Here is a 19,769-nt window from a genome sequence, read left to right as displayed (position 1 = left end):
TACGTGGCTACTGTCATCTCTAGAGAGTGTTTTTTTTTATCTTTTATATATTCTAATTCTATATTCTCTTTCTATTATTAGATGAAACCAGTTCAAATTCAAGTGAAGAGTTTTTTGCATTTTTTGTGTTTGTGTTTTTTTTCAACTGCTTACACACTAAATCTTTGCTTGTCACACACTTTTCCAAACAGATATTCCAAACACCATAACCCCACACCAAATTTGCAAAACCATTTCCTAATTCTTGGTGTTTGGCTCAATTTTCAATATCCTGAAACACATTTTGCAAAACACCTCACACAATTTTCTACCTAACACAAAAATCTAACAGGAAGTACCTTGATTTCGGTTATCAAACACAACCTATCAACATGCCACACTTATTCGCCACTTATTCACTCAGTCCTCAATGTACAAACACTCATCACTTTGCTGAACACCATCCAATCATTGCCTTAGTATAGGCCTATGAATAGATACTCTATAGGATAGACCCTTTCAATCTGTTCCTAGAGGATTTACAGTTGAAATGTTCAGAACAACAATGCAGACACTTTGAAATGAAAATGAGTTGGACTTTAGCGTAAATGAGTTGGACTTTAGCGTAAATGAGTTGGACTTTAGCATTATGTTCTATAAAAACTCGACTTTACGTAAAACTCGTCTTTTGTCCCCAAGTCACCATTAGCTCAATATTGTGTTCTGTGCCTCCGGAAATGCCTTAGGAAGGGACATGTTTGTTTCTGCAGTTGAGAGAGTTTTGAGCCTATGAATATGCAACAAACAGTACTACATTTTCTTTGGAAAAGCCAAAGTACTTTGATAGCCCTCTGACCCCCCACCACGCTCCCTCACTGAATGCCTCTCTGACGTAAAATTATGGATGCAAAACAATTTTCTCAAGCTCAACACAGACAAAACCGAAATTCTGCTGATTGGCCCTAAAAGCATCCTCACCAAATCTCCCCATCTCACTCTCAACATTGATGGCTCATCGGTCCACTCCACCCCTGTTGTTAAAATCCTTGGCATTCAGCTTGACTCCACCCTTAGCTTTGATCCTCATATCAAATCACTCACTAAGATTGCTTTTTTTCACCTCCATAACATTGCACGCCTCCGACCCTTCCTCTCTGCTAGTGATGCACAGACTTTGGTTCACTCTTTCATTATGTCCCGTCTAGATTACTGCAACTAATTTTTCCTTGGTCTCCCCACTAAAACCCTTCAAAGACTACAATATATTCAAAACTCTGCAGCTAGGCTCCTCACCCATACCAGACGATCAGCACACATCACCCCCATTCTCCATCAACTCCATTGGCTACCAGTTCCGTCCCGGATCAAATACAAAGTACTACTACTCACCTTCAAAGCCCTCCACAACCTTGCTCCCCCCTACATCTGCGACCTCCTGACCCCTTACACTCCTTCCCGCTCACTCAGATCCTCTGACCAAAACCTCTTGGCTATCCCCCGCTCCAGACTCTCCACCCTGGGTGGCAGGTCCTTCAGTGCGTTGGCCCCCAAACTCTGGAACTTCCTCCCCCAACCCCTTCGTGCCTGTCCTTCTCTTCCTTTCTTCAAAGCACATCTCAAGACCTTTCTGTTTAATGATCACTTCTCCTCCACACCCAACACATAGTTCCTACAGATAACTTGTCTCTGTTGTATTGTTTGTTTGTTTGCTATTGTATTTCCCTGCCTTTGTCTCTGTTGTATTGTTTGTTTGTTTGTTATTGTGTTTCCCTGCCTTCCTACTATGTAAAGCGACCTTGGGTTTGAGAAAGGCGCTATATAAAATAAACTTATTATTATTATTATTATTAGTCAGTCATTTCTTTCTTTGGGAATACATTTCTGTCTTCTGCCAAAATCAGCTTTTTCAAAACTCCATGTACCTGTACATCTGGTGGTCACTGCTTTTTCAAAACTCCGTGCACCTGTACATCTGGTGGTCACTGCTTTTTCAAAACTCCGTGCACCTGTACATCTGGTGGTCACTGCGTTTTCAAAACTCCGTGCACCTGTACATCTGGTGGTCACTGCGTTTTCAAAACTCCGTGCACCTGTACATCTGGTGGTCACTGCGTTTTCAAAACTCCGTGCACCTGTACATCTGGTGGTCACTGTATTTAGCTTCTTCTTTGTTCTCGTTGGCTGTAAAATACTGTCTGTATTCACAAAGGCAAATTATTTGGGAAAAAACACTATATTGCTTACATGTTTACTATGTATTTCAACTTCTCTCTGTAGATGAATTTCACTCTTGTATGGAAATATACATAGAAGCCCATGAAAGACACAAGAGCTTTAGGTTTTGAGCAACAGTGTGTACATGATGTATCCGAAATGTCATAAGTGAGGCGAATGTTTTATTTAGAGATGTGTTTATGACATTTTGAATGTTGTGTGTCATTTTGATGGAGATTTGAGGCAAATTGTGTGAGCAATTATGGGTTTTGTGTGTAGAGTTTTGAAAAATAGACACAGAGTTTTGAAAATGTGTAAACAGTTGTAAAAAACTGTAATTCCAACACTTGGGTCTAAGTAAGTGTCTATGTGCCTGTGTGTCTTAGTGTGTGTGAGTGTGTGAGTGTGTGTGTGTATTTATGAGATCAAACAGCTCTCTACTGTCACTCATCAAGGACGACCTTCTCCCCCTCCCTCACACTGTGTCTGCTCCCAGTGATGTGGAGGCTGAAGGAGGTTTTTTTCCTTGTTTTTTTTTTTTGTTGGAGTTTAGCATTTCTTATTCACAGAAATCCCTGTGGACCGTGGCAGGGCCAAAGGGCGAGTTTCTCACCTCTCACCCCTGCCTGTCATTCATGGGTTCTGCCCAAACGAAAAATACAAAATAAAAGGAAGTAAATAAATAAATAACTAAGAGAATGAGTCAGGCTTGTCTCTGGACGACTGGACCCCTTGACAGCGCCACAAGGGGGGAGAGGGGAATTTCAGCGGAACAAATTGGCCCTTTGCGAGCATCTCTTATGAATGTTTAAAGATCCAGGAGCCCTTTCACAGGCGTCTCCTATTAAAGATTCAGCACATTCCTCTGTTCTCTGCGACGTGTCTGTTGAATACAGTCGGCATAAATAGAGGTAAATCTAGGAAACAACAGATCAGACCTTAACAATGCATGAGGCCACTGCAGTGGATGTGATTTCCTCAGGATAGCCTGTATGAGGCCACTGCAGTGGATGTGATTTCCTCAGGATAGCCTGCAGTGGGTGTGATTTCCTCAGCCTACACTGCAGTGGATGTGATTTCCTCAGCCTACACTGCAGTGGATGTGATTTCCTCGCAGGTTCGCCTGCATGAGGCCACTTGATGCATGTGTGTGTCACAGCAGAGCTACTTGCATTGGTAAAGATGCTGATAGCCCAGACATCTGCTAAAGCTGATCCTGATGTGTCCCTATCTAGAATCTAGCCCTGATGCACCCCTTATGCATCCCCATATTGGCCCTGATCTGGCTCTGATCTGGCTCTGATCTGGCTCTGATGTGGCTCTGATCTGGCTCTGATCTGGGTCTGATCTGGCTCTGATCTGGCCCTCATGTTCTGGCCCTGATCTGCCACAGCTGGTGCCGGCAGTCAGCTGCTTCCTGGGGAGACTGTTGAAGCCGAGTTGATTAAAATATTATGATGGCATTCTTGAGCTGCTGTGAGCTATATGATGTAATTACACTCAAGCCCCAGAGTGCATGGCTGAAATCACACTGAACTCTGATTGAGACTCAATGGCCACACTCTAGTATTACATACCCTTTGTGATAGAGCAACTATGCCAATAAGCACACAATATAATGAAGAATGATATCACATTCTTACTGTTTTACCGGAAAAGAGTTACCGACCATTAGACTTTTAATACTATGAGTGCATTATCACTGTGCTTTTACACACAAATATAATTAGTCTATTAAACACTTATGAATGATACAATAAGCTGCACAATGTAATAGCTACAAGTAGTACAATATAGTATTTCTAATACAATATATTGCTAGCTATGAAATATAAGCTGTCACCGACTCAAGTTTGCATATAAAATATAAGACTTTCCTGGAAAATACAGCACGCTACAAAACTGTCAAATGTGTAACACATTCTCCAAATGCTCCCATCTGCTCGCGTTCCCTGTGGCTCTTCTGCGCCTCCCTGCATCATATGCACAGAGGTGTCGGCCAGGCTACGCTGAGCAGTCTATAAAATGGCTCTTGGCTCTCAGAGGTATCCCAATCTCCATCCCCATCCCCAGCCCCTTCCCCAGCCCCGGCCTGTAAAACTGCGCTCTTGGCACCTTCACTGGGAACCCAACAACATTTATAAAAAGCTAAGTGAGCGTGTCTGCCTATTGGTCTATTATACAGCCATAAATAATCAATCAAGGCCAGTCTTGATGTGACACTACCTTCTAAACACACCAGTCAAAACACAGGGTTTACAGACCACATTGTCTCTCCCGTCGGTGCTACACATTGGTGGTGGTTAGTGAGGTCCCCCATTCCCTGTGAAGCGCTTTGAGTGTCAAGAAAAAGTGCTATAATGTAACATGTTGTTGTTGTTGTCTACTTGTGAATGCTTACAGGTGTGTATGTATATGCACGTTTATACAAAACATATGGAAATGATGTTGTTTAAATGCAGATAAAAAGATAGATAAATAAATGGTCAAATGTAAAAGTATTAAAATAGCAATAGTATCGCGTTGGGCTGGTGTCTGAGGCTGTGCCCATCTCTGATGTTTACGCATGATGTCAGATGTAGCAGCTGCTGTGCCATAGCAAGCGTCTCTTCCTCAAAACATGGGCTTAGGAAGCGGTTACCTGGGAGACCCTCCTGGGAGTGTGTTAGCCCCCACCTCATCATCTCAGCAGCCCCCCCCCCCCCCTCCCTTCCTCCTCCACACTCTCACGCCCCTGCAGGATCCACTGGGAGACCCCTGCAATTTCCCACCGCTAATAGACACTTTGCCCCCACTCCATACACACACACGCGCGCGCACACACACACACACACACACACACACACACACACACACACACACACACACACACACACACACACACACACACCTCCCGACCTGCACCCCCCTCCCCAGGCCCCTGATCACGAAGTGACAGGATTAAAGAACGGCTACTTTTCCTCACTGACAGGAGGAGAAGACGTGGGTAGTAACAGCAGGTAATTACTGTTAAATCAGGCAGACTGCCTCCAACACTCACACACACACACACACACACACACACACACACACACATACACACACACACACACACGCACACACACACACACACACACACACACACACACACACACAGACACACACAGCACCATCCTGGGGCGGACGTCTCTCTGTGAGTCGCAGCAGGTGAAATCTAAAGCCTGCTTCACATAGCACTTTTCCCCCCGCTGATGTTGCAGTTTAGTTTTTGAAATCAGGGCCCGGGTGAGGGCGAGCGAGAGAGCGAGAGAAGGAGAGAACGAGGGAGGAGAGGGAGGAGGAGAGCAAGCGCTGAGCCTCCATCCTCACTCTGAGTTGAGGCGCTCCAACACATGAGAGGCCGCCGCAGCTGAAACCCAAAACACGACGGGACGAGATCAAGAGCTCACCCACGTGCGCGCCAGTGCGGAAACATTAGCCACGCTTGGACTCTGGGGTCAACACACCACTACAAAGGAGGAAAATAACAAGCGTAAAAAAGAACTAAAAAAGAGTTCCTAACACATATGGGACATTTCATCATTTATTCATGTCTTTTCAAAGAAACACATGGAACTCTGAGCGTCAGAAAGGGGAAATAATAGGTCATAATTCTGAACAGAGTGTTCGACGCCTTGTTTTGTTCTGCTGTCTTTTCTCTGTCTCACCAATCCACAAAGAAGAATGTGGTGTACACTTGGTCCACATCAGAATAACGCGGTGTACACTTGGTCCACATCAGAAGAACCTGGTGTACATTTGGTCCACATCAGATTAACTTGGTGTACACTTGGTCCACATCAGAATAACGTGGTGTACACTTGGTCCACATCAGAAGAACCTGGTGTACATTTGGTCCACATCAGATTAACTTGGTGTACACTTGGTCCACATCAGATTAACTTGGTGTACACTTGGTCCACATCAGAACCTGGTGTACATTTGGTCCACATCAGATTAACTTGGTGTACACTTGGTCCACATCAGAATAACATGGTGTACACTTGGTCCACATCAGATTAACTTGGTTACACTTGGTCCACATCAGAATAACTTGGTGTACACTTGGTCCACATCAGAATAACCTGGTGTGCATTTGATCGACATCAGATTAACTTGGTGTACACTTGGTCCACATCAGAATAACCTGGTGTACATTTGATCGACATCAGATTAACTTGGTGTACATTTGGTCCACATCAGATTAACTTGGTGTTAGGGATGTAACGATTACTGGTATAATGATAAACCGCGATAAAAATGTTGACGATAACAATTACCGTTTTCTTTTGAAATATCATAATTATCACGGTTGATTACCCCGGTGTTGAAACCGTGTGTTTAATCCTTCCCAGCTTCATCCGAGCCTGCTTTTGACATACAGTAGGCCTGGTACAATGAAGCAAAACTGGTACCCTACTGATTCTGTTGTCTAATTGATGGTTTTAACTGCTATTTGGATTAGGTTACACCTGATTTTAAAAGGCGGAACATTTTCACCACAAAACTTGCACTGTAACATTTAGCCACTCTGCGTCTTTTTATGTTCGTGTCCACATGAGATCCATTCCACTCACGTTATCAGGAGAACACAGTAGCCTAAAGTTTTATTTCGAACACTTACTTTGGTCTCACTCAGGGTAGGAATTTCATAGCGGCCATGTCATTGCCCCTTGCGTTGGCTGTGATGTCCCTTTGAAAATCAGAGGTTTACAGGCCACGGTGGCCTTGGTGCCCTTCTTTCAATATTCTGCTTTGCGTCCTACTAATAGCGATTTTTATTTAGCCTATGGCCTGTCAAAATAATCTTAGCATTCACAGCGCAAATTAATTTAGTCTTTTACGCAGTGGAGAAAGTGACAGCGCAAGAAAGAAAGTGCGCCTAAATTCACCTATTCTTCTCAGCTGAACTACTCGCGAAGTAGCCTACTCATCACACAGACATCACAAGTATCACATGAAAGAGCTTTTTCTCAGCTTTTAAACAATGTTAGCCGCGAATTGCTGTGGTGAACGGTTCGCGAGAAAAGTAAATAATATAATTAAATTTAATCATAAATTCTACTGAAGGTTTTCGTACATCTCCCTACCCATTCCTCTCGGTGCAATACTTAACGAATCTTTCGTTTAACACATGACAAACCATATATCAGAATAAACAGCAGACCTTACCGAACACAAAGGGGTAAAGCAGTCCCCTGTACACTTAGCCGTTCCAGAGTAATCCAGTTTTAAATTTGCAGTAAATTTCGACATGCATGGATGTCTCCAAATTTGGGCTTTAAGTTTTACAATGTGTTTAAATTGTTATAAGTATAAGTAAGTATATATACTCTTTTGATCCCGTGAAGGAAATTTGGTCTCTGCATTTATCCAAATCCATGAATTAGTGAAACACACTCAGCACACAGTGAACACACACTGAGGTGAAGCACACACTAATCCCGGCACAGTGAGCTGCCTGCAACAACAGCGGCGCTCGAGGAGCAGTGAGGGGTTAGGTGCCTTGCTCAAGGGCACTTCAGCCGTGCCTACTGGTCGGGGTTCGAACCAGCAACCCTCTGGTTACAAGTCCAAAGCGCTAACCAGTAGGCCACGGCTGCCCAACAATGTTCCACATGATTTCATAACGGGCCAAATACAAAATAAATGTTACAAATATCGCCTAGATATCGGTAAATCAGAGGACAGCTGACTAAGAGTTTGTGAAAGTAGATCACAAAATGCTAAGCATGCATCTAGGCTATTGAGTTTCTTAAAGCTGAACTGTGCTTAAATTGTTCAATACATGATTTCATAACAGGCCAAATATAAAATAAATGTTAAATATAGCCTAGATATCTGTAAATATTAGATGATCAGATGATTTGCAGTTCTATGTAATATGTCATGTTTCATGTTTTTGTAATGTTTCATACAGTGATGCAGGTCTACTGCAGTGAATAGGCTATACAACTTTGATAATTTTTATAGCCTATGTGGCCTTTGTGCCCTCCAGCAAAAATGCCGAACTGAAGGCCAAGTGGCCTTGCCCCCAGAATGGTGAAATTCCAAGCCTGGTCTCACTCATTGGATCCAAATAACAGTAATAGCAACCTCCAAGTCATGGTAGGGTAAATTAAGCGATAAGCACATAGCCAATTAAACATGAAAAACTGAACGGGACACTTTTTGAAACTATTTCAGCTTGTGTAGGCCTATCAGTGCTTTCTGTTGAACACACTTTTAAAAATACTGTGATAATACCGAAAACCGTGATAATTTTGGTCACTATAACCGTGAGGTTAAATTTTCATACCGTTACATCCCTACTTGGTGTACATTTGGTCCACATCAGATTAACTTGGTGTACATTTGGTCCACATCACACCTATTTCCAAGAATTTCCCTTTACCTTCCAATGCAGTAACTGCATGTAACTGTATATTGGAGAAGGTCATGGAACATTCTAGAAATCTCCTTGAACAGAGGAAATGAAGACCAGTGAAAAGGCAAAACACTGTTGATGCGTCTCCATATCCATCTGCCCTCATTATGCACCGGCATGAAGCTCTCCACCACCAGAAGCCCTCTCTCCGCCACCACACACCAACGCACACACACGCAAACACACGCCACACACACACACACGCACACACACACTCACATTCAGAACTGCTGATGAGCCAAATGAACCTATGCAGAGCCTCATGGCAACACTACTGAGGACTAATGCAGTCCAGCAAAAAGTTATTGTGTGCACATCCCACCTTCTGGCAGGTGCAGGACAAAAACAAACGTACTCAAATGAAAAGACATAATGTCCACAACACTGCTTTTGACTCCCATATATTTAATATATACAAAAGGCAATGTTTCAACCCAGAAAATGTTGCCTGAAGAAGACCCAGCAGGGTTGAAACGTTAAATAGGAGTCAAAAGCAGAGTTGCGGACATTATATCTTTTCATTTGACTACTGCAGTCCAGCCTCAGCATAGGAACATGTTAGAGGACTTAAACAGCCTTTGGGACTGTATGATTCCCCTCCACATATTGGGCCGTAAGTCCTGGCTGCCTCTGGATCTCTGAGGTAGTAAGTCCTGGCTGCCTGTGGAACTCTGAGGTTGGAACTCCGAGGTAGTAAGTCCTGGCTGCTGCCTTCAGGCATGTGCAACTCTGAGGCATGACGTGGATGCAAAATAGCTCAAAGCAGACACACACAGACGACTGTGATGGAATGATTCAAAGTATGTGATCTTTGCAGAGGGGACAGGCAGGAGGATAGATGTCTAAAGTGTCTTGTGTAATTTCAGGACGTGCTGACAGGTGCTATTGAAGAGTGAATTCACGTGGAGATGAGCTCTTCCCTTTCATCTTTTCTTGTTTCACGTGGAAAGGTAAAGGGCTTACAGGATTCCATGAGGAATCAAATACACTCTTTCACTCTCTCTCTGTCTCCCTCTCTCTCTTTCTCTTTCTCTCTCTCTCTCTCACACACACACAGGGAATATCAACAGAGTTTGTCTGTGAATGGGATCTGTCCAGGTGAGAGCCAGATTAGGGCCGCTTCCGAGCCAGGTGCATTTCAAAGTACTGCTATCTGAGAGAAGAGTGAGCTTACTCAGCTGCATTTCAAACGCAGGCTTAGACCAAGACGCCGCTAATGCTTTAACACTGCCGAGAAGGAGAGACAGCACAAGACAAAAACAGAGACACAGACAGAGAGAGAGAGAGAGAGACAGAGAGAGAGAGAGAGAGAGACAGACAGACAGAGAGAGAGAGAGAAAGAGAGAGACACAGAGAGAGAGAGAGAGAGAGAGAGAGAGAGAGAGAGAGAGAGAGAAACAGAGAGAGAGAGAAGGAGGCAGTGAGACAGACACGTGGAATTTCTTAGCACAGCTTTTTCATTTTTCAGGGCCCTGGCAGGCGCCTCGGCACTGGGGAGGGCTGCATCAGGCACGGGCTCCAGGCAGCGGTGGGTGATGAGAACAAGAGGAGTCGCCAGCTGGCAGGGTAGGCCTCCTCCCACCAGGTTGCCATTGTTTATTAATAATTCCCACCGCCTCTGCGGGCACTGGCTGGGGCCAGCACAGCTGGTGGGCTGCTATTGAACTAAGATGCCCCCCCTCGGCCCCCCCAAAGCAAACACACCAGGCAAACAGGGGCACCAGGGGACAGGTGCTAGCCTCTAGGTAGCCACTTTGGTCAGCCCCCTAATTGCATAATTGTATGAATTATTGAGGTTAATCACTGTAAATGACCATGCTTTTAATAATTTATGATCATCAAGTGTACAGTCAATGGTCGGCTGATTAAAACTGGCTCGCAGCGTTTCTGTGGCTGTCGCAGAGCATTTTTCACCAAAGACACACAGGAGGAGCGAAGGAGCAGAAGACTTTCACTAGCACGAGCACTTCCTTCTTTAGCTGGATGCTCTACACACACTACAGAAGACCACAACTTTCACTAGCACGAGCACTTCCTTCTTTAGCTGGACGCTCTACACACACTACAGAAGACCACAACTTTCACTAGCACAAGCAAACTAACCATGCAAAATAAACAAAACAAATAAAACGATCTCACCTCGTATAGCCAACCCTAACCATAACCATGAAAAGCACATTACGTGTTCTATCTCACAATTAGAGATATTAAATATGAAAAATTAGCAGACTTGAGTGCAGACTTGGCCTGTGCGATGCTAGCCGCTAGATGTAAGTTCTGGCTGATTAAAACCATATTAAATCTTTCTTCCAGAATTGTCTTTCAGGCTTTACTCACTTCTCATTTGCTTCACCTCATTTCAAAGTTAGGACAAAAGAGCCACTGTCTCTAACCAGAACTGAGGAATATTTCATGACTTTGTCAAAAAAAAAGAATTTTTATCTCATCCTACAACTACTTATCATCCCCAAAGAACAGTAGAGGAATTAAAAGATAATAAAGGCCCAAGAATAAGCCTTTTCTTCATCCCTTCCCACACACACACACATACACACACACTCCATCTCTTTATGCTCGGGTTCTCGTGCAAGAGCCATCGCACTTCCAGATGGCCAAGTTCCCCTCCGTGTACTTCTCCTCCTTCTCCTAAATATCCCTCTCTCTCTCTCTCTTCTCCTAAATATTCCTCTCTCTCTCTCTCTTCTCCTAAATATCCCTCTCTCTCTCTCTCTCTTCTCCTAAATATCCCTCTCTCTCCAGGAGAGCTGCTGCTGTACACAATGGACTTCTCCTCCTTCTCCTAAATATTCCTCTCTCTCTCTCTTCTCCTAAATATTCCTCTCTCTCTCTCTCTTCTCCTAAATATTCTCTCACAGGAAACGGAGACCAACCCTGTGAAAACACAATTAACTAAATAAAACGGTATGAATGTAACTTCGGTTCTCTGAAGGAGAACATGAGACGTTAACCCGTTCCACGCTTACTGATGCAAAAGCTACTAACGGTACATTTGCCCAATAGAGACGCACGGCCACAGTGCTCGTAGAGTGGGCCCTCAAACGTACAGGGTGGGCCCTCAAACGTACAGGGTGGGCCCTCAAACGTACAGGGGGAGGTCTATACACGGCCACAGCGCTTGTAGAGTGGGCCCTCAAACGTACAGGGTGGGCCCTCAAACTTACAGGGTGGGCCCTCAAACGTACAGGGGGAGGTCTATACACGGCCACAGCGCTTGTAGAGTGGGCCCTCAAACGTACAGGGTGGGCCCTCAAACGTACAGGGTGGGCCCTCAAACGTACAGGGGGAGGTCTATACACGGCCACAGCGCTTGTAGAGTGGGCCCTCAAACGTACAGGGTGGGCCCTCAAACGTACAGGGGGAGGTCTACCTGCCTCATACGCCATAGCGATAGTTTCCACTAGCCAGTGAGAAAGCCTGTGATTGGACAGTGCATGGTATCAGCAGTGGTTCTGGCCGCAGGATGCGGCGCATTGCAGCGGCTCGGTCCAGCGCGCCATGGTGCTCCCAGAGGAGGTGTGCGTGAGTCAGCAGGCTGGCACGACCTCCGCCCCTCGAGACGGGAGGACCGCCACTTCAATTTCCACCTCGCTGTCCGAGGCAAGGAGCGACATGACATCATCTCCAAGCCCCAACTCGTCCAGCTGCACTTCGCCACTCTCGATGGCCAGGACTCCGGAGAAACTCGCTCCAGGCAGCGTCATGCACTAGGGAGCTCTCCAACACACACTTGCACACCACGGTGCACCGGAGGGCTCTCCAACACACACTTGCACACCACGGTGCACCGGAGGGCTCTCCAACACACACTTGCACACCATGGTGCACTAGGGAGCTCTCTAACACACACTTGCACACCACGGTGCACCGGAGGGCTCTCTAACACACACTTGCACACCACGGTGCACCGGAGGGCTCTCCAACACACACTTGCACACCATGGTGCACTAGGGAGCTCTCCAACACACACTTGCACACCACGGTGCACCGGAGGGCTCTCCAACACACACTTGCACACCATGGTGCACTAGGGAGCTCTCTAACACACACTTGCACACCATGGTGCACCGGAGGGCTCTCTAACACACACTTGCACACCATGGTGCACTAGGGAGCTCTCTAACACACACTTGCACACCATGGTGCACTAGGGAGCTCTCCAACACACACTTGCACACCACGGTGCACCGGAGGGCTCTCTAACGCACACTTGCACACCATGGTGCACTAGGGAGCTCTCCAACACACACTTGCACACCACGGTGCACCGGAGGGCTCTCTAACGCACACTTGCACACCATGGTGCACTAGGGAGCTCTCTAACACACACTTGCACACCATGGTGCACTAGGGAGCTCTCTAACACACACTTGCACACCACGGTGCACCGGAGGGCTCTCTAACACACACTTGCACACCATGGTGCACTAGGGAGCTCTCCAACACACACTTGCACACCACGGTGCACCGGAGGGCTCTCTAACGCACACTTGCACACCATGGTGCACTAGGGAGCTCTCTAACACACACTTGCACACCACGGTGCACCGGAGGGCTCTCTAACACACACTTGCACACCATGGTGCACTAGGGAGCTCTCTAACACACACTTGCACACCATGGTGCACCGGAGGGCTCTCTAACGCACACTTGCACACCATGGTGCACTAGGGAGCTCTCTAACACACACTTGCACACCATGGTGCACTAGGGAGCTCTCTAACGCACACTTGCACACCATGGTGCACTAGGGAGCTCTCTAACACACACTTGCACACCATGGTGCAGGTCCACAGCCTACAGGGCTCCAGCCAAGTGCAGTGGGGGGGGGGGCAGAACTCCGGAGAGCAGAGAGCCTACTGTAGGTAGGCTACACACGGACATGCTCGTCCACCACGCAGACAGCCCAGGGCCATGGTGGAGGGTATCGACAGAATCTACCACCATGCTCAGCTTTGAGGAATACTTACCTTTGATGGCTTTCAAAAAAGCTAGTGAATACTTACCTGCAATGGATTTTTCAAGAAAGCTAAAAGAACAGCTTTTTCGGCAGTCTTTAAAAAGGCTACAAAACGTTCAGTTTTGCCGAGACTTGAAGTGGCCGAGGCTTGTTCAGGGGAATGATGGTGCCAAGTGACCTCCATACTAGCTGCTGGGTTGGAGTGATGGTGCTGAGGGACCTCCATACTCGCCACTGGGTTGGAGGCTTGTCTCAAAGTGCTGCTTCCAAGATCGTTGCAATGAAAGAGGACTGGATGTTTTGGTGGTGTGGCTATAAATAGGCAGTAGCCCAGAAAACATCCCTAAACAGGTGGGTGGAGATCGGTTTTGATCGGTGATCAGTTTGATCAGTTTTGATCAATACGTCATCAGAGAATGACTTCCCATTGGTTAGCTTTGAGTGAACTCAACTGAGAGAGAACTGAGTTTAGATTAAAAACTATCACCATGACTACCACGACTGTCCCAATAGAGCGTCGACTTCCTGTTTCATCCCTAATCCATTTAATTGCATTCTGCATCCCATGGCTAATAAGTTTGAGTCAAAACCCAGTCGTGTAGGATAGCTAATATGTTTGAGTCAAAACCCAGTAGTGTAGGATAGCTAATATGTTTGAGTCAAAACCCAGTAGTGTAGGATAGCTAATATGTTTGAGTCAAAACCCAGTAGTGTAGGATAGCTAATATGTTTGAGTCAAAACCCAGTCGTGTAGGAGCTTTACATTTCATCGTTGACCTCCTCCTGTCTGCACATCCTTTTACTTTTTCCTGAAGACCACTCACACAATCTTTTATTTGCTTCCCCAATATACTATTTATATCTATCTATCTATCTATCTATCTATCTATCTATCTATCTTCTCTCCCAAACATGCCCACAAAGAGGGAGAGGGAGAGAGAGAAAGAGGGAGAGAGAGAGAGAGAGAGTACACTGTACACATAATACATTAGACTGTGGCTTGAAGTGATGAAACAAAATGAGACAACTGCAGGTCCTCACCACATACATCTCCCTCTCTCTCTCTCTCCCTCTATATCTCCCTCTCTCTCTCTCCCTCTCCCTCTATCTCTCAGTAGTCTGGTCACACCTCTTGAGAACAGTCCTCTCTCTTCCTGACGGTTTTTCTGGGAGTGAGGCTCATGTACTTGGTCAGTAAATTATTGATCTGCGCGTCTCTATTACTTTTTTGCTGCATGACATGATTAATTCATCGAGGAATCCGCTGATCCACTGATCACTGGTCCCTCCTGGGCTCCAAGGCACAGGTCCTGCTGAGCTTCTCCAGATGTGTGTGTCGCTCATTAGCACACACACCACCACAACAGCAGAGGCCCAGGCACCCATCGGAGTGAACAGCCACAAATATTAGGTTACCACATTAACCAAAAAAATGCCCCTTTGATACCAGGGATGACAAGCTTTTTGCTGCATTGCATATTCATATTTTTCCAGAGCCAGTAAAATCAAATTCTCAAAGTCCATATTTAAGCATTCCAAAAGAGAGAGGAGTTTTTTTTTGTTGAACGACTGCGTACAAGAGTTTTCTGCCTGCCTGCCAAACAGCAATCAAGTCACCCCTCACAGTTCCTATCAGCATTCAAACACACACTCTGAGTGAGTCAAGACACACTCAAACACACACTCTGAGTCAGTCAAGACTGAACACACACTCAAACAAATGATTAACCCACAGCTGGGTCCTGCTCTAAGATCAGCAGCGCACAAGCCGCATGATTTAAGCATCGCATGTGTCTGTGGCTGTGTGTGTGTGTGTGTGTGTGTGTGTGTGTGTGTGTCTGTGGCTCTGCTTTTAAAAGACACCCATTTCCGAGGGAGTGTGAGGACAAAAATAAGAGTGTTCACAGCAATGTAGCCGCAACTGGCCCTTACAGCTGCAAGCCTCTCTCTCTCTCACACATACACACACACACACACACACACACACACTCTCCACATCCTCCCCGGGTTCAACACAGGGCCTGTTTCTGCCAGTGAGAAACAGGGGCTATTATTCCCCCTGCCAAAAGAGGGCTGTCGTTGATATTCTTGTCCACGCCACAGTGAGCTCAGACCCAGTCACTCCACTGCCAGCCTCTCCTCTGTCCTCGACCAGCCTGCTCCACCACCAACACCACCACCACCACCCAGTCACTCCACTGCCAGTCTCTCCTCTGTCCTCGACCAGCCTGCTCCACCACCAACACCACCAGCGCACCATCACCACCACCACCACCCAGTCACTCCACTGCCAGCCTGCTCCACCACCAACACCACCACCATTGGCTCAGCCTCCGAGCATCACAGCAACATGGGGAAGCAATCAATCCATCACAGAGGTACACCACACAAACCTGCGAGTAACACGATGCTGTTGTGTACACACACACACACACACCCACACACAGAGCACGTTACACCTTGTCAGTCCTTTGGAAAGGCTTCTCATGCACGGGGTCAGCAATAATGGGGCAGGGTGGTAGCCTGGAGCGGTGGCTGGCATTTTCTTTGGGAAGTGTGCTTGCGTATGCTGTTTTGCCATCCATGTGTTATTTAGTATTAACACCATACGCATGTGCGACACACTCACATAAGCACATCCATCATGCACTGCGCCCACTGCCAAACAGGCCCACCAAGCTAACCATGTGCATATGTTGTGTACACACACATTACTGAAATAAACAACACTGAACAGGATATTTTTTTCTTCTAAAAAAGCGGTTATCAGGGTGGAAACCACAGTTACTCGGCATGCAATGCAGGAGCCTATTATGCAACATCTGTCTCAGACTGTTAGTGTGAAGCATTAAATAACATTACATTACATTTAGCAGACACTTCTTGACCAAATTGACTTACATATGACAGCTATATTACAAGGGATCACATTGTCCCCGGAGCAACTTTGGGTTTAAGTGCCTTGCTCAAGGGCACAACGGTGGAAGCCGGGAATTGAACCGACAACGTTCAGGCTACTGCACGTTAGCCCAGCTCCTTAACCACTACACTACCACCACCCCGAAGCATGAAATGTTCAGCAATGGTCAATTTGAAATTAGTTTGTTATGAATCACTGGAATCCTACAATGTAGTAACACAGCAATGGCACTGCTCAGGGAGAGAAGGCACGCAGTCAATGGCGTGAAAAGTAATCTAAAAAAAGTAATCAAGCTGGAGAAAAAAAAAACAATTCATCTCATGGCAAGACTACACCTAGTTTGTATCTATCATCATTGCTCAATTAGCTAGTTTCTAAAGTCCAAGTGGACGCCTAAACGCAAAAGTGCGCGAGCTCCCCCCGCAGTTAGACGTCAGAAGCGCATGGACACAAGTTCGGTGGAAAAGGATGGATGAAACTAAAGATGAAGTTGAAGTTTATTTAGAGAACATTGCTGTTTTACTGGCCTGCTACCACGGACATAAATTGTTTGCATAATCAAAACAAGAACCATTTACGTTTTAGGACAGTACCCAGATAGAGTGTCATAGAAAGAGAGATGCTGCATGCAGAGAGAGAGAGAGAGAGAGTAATCCAACATATGTATCTATTTCCAAGTACCCTGGCCATGTTTGTATGTTTGTCTCGTTGGTTTACCGTTGGTGTTACTATACACCAGCGCAATGTTAAATGGCTAAAGCAGAGCCAGGAATATGTGTGCACCGTCGTATAGTGTACTGCATCCGTAATGTTTGTTTGTGTATTGCGTGCTGTCCCAGTACTTATTTAGCCCTGTTACTGTAGAGTTGCGAGTCGGGACCACATATGTTAATGGTGTACCCAAAACGGTACGGTGAATCGGAAAAGGAACTACGCGTGGATAGGAAAGGACCTGCGCGTGGACTGAAAACAGATGCTCCCCCTCTGTGGTTCTCTCGCTCCCTCTCTTTATCTTTCTCTCTCTCTATTTATCTCTCCACTACCTCTTTCACAGTCTTTCCGCAGCAGCTTTCCCCTCTCGTTACCCATTCGTATCCATTTGTTTCGCGTCCTACAGATAAGTAAATGTCGATACAAACCACTTCTCTTTACGAAGCCTCTTAAATGGACAGCACCTGCTTCATATATATAAGCCCCAACTTAATATGTCAACCGTAGACTGTGGACTGCAAACACACCCAGACACATTACCGAATTACCTTGAGCACAAAACTGCCCTAAGGTCAGGCGAAGCCAAAACGCGTGCTTGCTGATCGCGTTGCACCTTGCTGATCGTGCAACATCGCCATAACTAACGCGCGGGTTCCTGCTCAGTCCAGAATAGCTCAAAACAAAATCAATTATCCACTCGAAATTCTGCCATACGGCTTCTGCAAACGCCAAGTCTGCGCTTACCTAAAACTGATGTTCCCCCGTGGCAGGTATTTGTGGTCCGAGGCGGTTTATTTTCTCGGCAAACTTCTGTTGGAGCATACGTATCCCAGGTTCATGCTGCTCTGTCGGTCTCGGATTCTGGGTTGCGGATGAGTTGGCAGCCCCTCTCATGCTCGGGAGAGAGAAATCCGTGGCTTCGGCTAGACTCTCACCATCGGTCTTCCAAGCGCCTGCCGCAACTGAACTGAAAATGTCCGGAGGGAAACAAGGGCCGCAGCGGATCGCGGTGAAATATCCCGGTGGCTCTCGAGATGATCGCCAAGCCTCGATCAAGACCTGGGGAGTCCGTGGAGAAGGCGTCGGCGGTCAGGTGGACGAGCGCAGGGTGGAGGATGTCAAGGAAGGGAGACGAGAGACACGCAGACTAGAGAGCGAGAGGGAGAGAGAGAGAGAGAGAGAGAGAGAAGGCGCAAAACGGAGAGAAAGTAGGGGGAGGCGCTGAGAATACAGTTTTGTATTATAGAGGACGGCTCCGCCAGACAGTGAGGGGAGGGACTGGACCACATCAAGAGTGGGGAGCGGAGAGGGGGAGCGCGAGCAGGGACGAAGAAAGCCTCGGTTGAGAAGCAGTTATTCTATTCCTAAACTCCACTCTCATAGTTGTCCGCCAGGTGCCTTTACGTATCTGTGAATATGCTGATGACTGATTTGGTATCATTTGTTGTTATAACTACAACGACAAGGGTCATCGCTTATTTATTAAATAAATACTCAATTATTAGCGGCATAATTAACATTTTGTGCTTGTTTGTTTATTTCCCCAGGTCATAGGCATACATGTCCGTGTATGAATGCAAACGTGCGGACTATATGATCGCACTACTCAGAGGAAGGCACTCTCTGCCGTGCAACTGAAACACTGTAGCACATCATGCTGTTTGACTGGAAGCTTCTACCGCGGACAGCCTGAGACTACTAGAGCGCTATCCATGGTGCTGGAGTTTCACTATCAATGCACCCTCTCCCTCTCTCTCTCTCTGTCTCTCTCTCTCTCTGTCTGTCTCTCTTTCTCTCTATCTCTTTCTGTCTCTCTCGCTCTCCACTCTATCTGTCGCACACACTTGCACACTCCCGACATATGCACACACAGGCTCTAGCATATGCGTGTGCACGCGCACACACACACACACACACACACACACAAACACACACATGCAAGGTTAGATAAAGGTTGAAAAAACTCTCAATTAAATATGACATATGGATCAGCTGAAGGATCCCTTTAACATGTGTCGAGTGTCTCCGCTTGGCTTTGATCTGCTATGCCAACCGCTTCAAACGTCCACATTTTTCCAGCTCATATAGTCGGTCAGCCTCTGTAGCAGTGGCCAGGAGTCAGTGTGCCAGATACAGTGAGCTCCTCTTGTGTTAATCAGTGTGCCAATCACAGCTCCTCTTGTGTTAAACACCTGCATGCCACCAGCATTAACATTCCCGTGAACAAAACGCTCACCACACCGTCACTACCTTGAAATCCTACTGCTTGAAAAGTCGACACAGTGCAAATAACGCTGCTCAGCACGACAATTGCCAGCGCAGATCTCGCAGGCAGATGTGTTCAGCGCACTGACAGCCTCCTAATGTCAGTTCTGCTAGGGCACAGACCCTGCGCTCGGGAGATAATGTCCCTGTCCTCCGTGTTATTCCAACTCACTATAATGTCCCTCTCCTCCGTGTCAACTCGCTAGAACTGTCATGCCAAAGCTTTTTTTTTTTTCAGCCCCCTGGCTGAGTCGGGG

General features: G+C 46.4%; 1 protein-coding gene across 2 annotated transcripts in view; it reads right to left on the bottom strand.

The window, feature by feature from the left end:
* brinp1 (bone morphogenetic protein/retinoic acid inducible neural-specific 1) overlaps nt 1-18,465 on the bottom strand; it is a 128,946-nt gene extending 110,481 nt beyond the window's left edge. For both annotated transcript variants that reach the window (XM_042060007.1, XM_042060008.1), the window contains exon 1: nt 17,992-18,465. The gene's annotated coding sequence lies outside the window, so the exon portion shown is untranslated. The remainder of the gene's footprint in view (nt 1-17,991) is intronic.
* Between the last annotated feature and the right edge of the window lie 1,304 nt (nt 18,466-19,769).

The sequence above is a fragment of the Alosa sapidissima genome, chromosome 13 (genome assembly GCF_018492685.1).
Source record: "Alosa sapidissima isolate fAloSap1 chromosome 13, fAloSap1.pri, whole genome shotgun sequence".
NCBI classification, from domain to species: domain Eukaryota; kingdom Metazoa; phylum Chordata; class Actinopteri; order Clupeiformes; family Clupeidae; genus Alosa; species Alosa sapidissima.
This window is presented reverse-complemented; position numbering and strand designations above follow the sequence as displayed.